Source organism: Plasmopara halstedii, assembly GCF_900000015.1.
Source record: "Plasmopara halstedii genome assembly, contig: Scaffold_650, whole genome shotgun sequence".
Classification (NCBI taxonomy): domain Eukaryota; phylum Oomycota; class Peronosporomycetes; order Peronosporales; family Peronosporaceae; genus Plasmopara; species Plasmopara halstedii.
This window is the reverse complement of record NW_020187567.1, coordinates 1,674,046-1,674,761: the sequence shown is the minus strand read 5'-3', so window position 1 is coordinate 1,674,761 and position 716 is coordinate 1,674,046.

The following is a 716-nucleotide window of genomic DNA, read 5'->3' as shown; positions in this document are numbered from 1 at the left end:
TGTGGTGATGGGTGCGCTTTTGCTAGCCTCACCCTAAATTATCGCATGTCACGATTGCGATGTCCTTAACTGATTTGACTTTACTTACAGCTTACGGGTCAAACGCAACTACTGAGAGCTCTGATAGCAAGCAAGTGTTAAAATTCTTATTGAATCGCGCGGTTGCACGACTTCTCCACTATGCCATATCCCAAGGCCTGCTGTATGACAGCAATGCCCACATGAGTTGAGTAGTGGTGCCTGATGATCCGAATCTCATGTACACAATACTGTACGAGGGACAGGATATTTTTCTGTGTGGCCACTCGGAAAAGAAAATACTTACTGCTTGGCAAGCGCGATGGATTGGTAGCTCAATATGTATCGGTGGGTAAGCGCATATGTTTGTACGTGTCAAACATGCCAACGGGTTATGCGCTCGGTGCATTCTGCGACGCATATATATAGCCATCCTGACTGTTCCTGTAGGTGTTGGCAGTCCATAGAATGAGCTTCAATTTTCGGTTTCCCAAAAGACACGGTCGGTAATACCGGTAATGTGGTGTCCGAGCAGGTCAGTTCAACCCCTTACTGTCAGCGGTATTGTGACCGGTGATAATACAGCCAAGCTGTTCCGAATTAAAGCGTTTCACCAACATGGATTATTTGTATCCGTTGCAACGAATGCGATTCGCGAAGTTCTGGAAGCATTGTTCACAGTGATCGGCGACAAATTG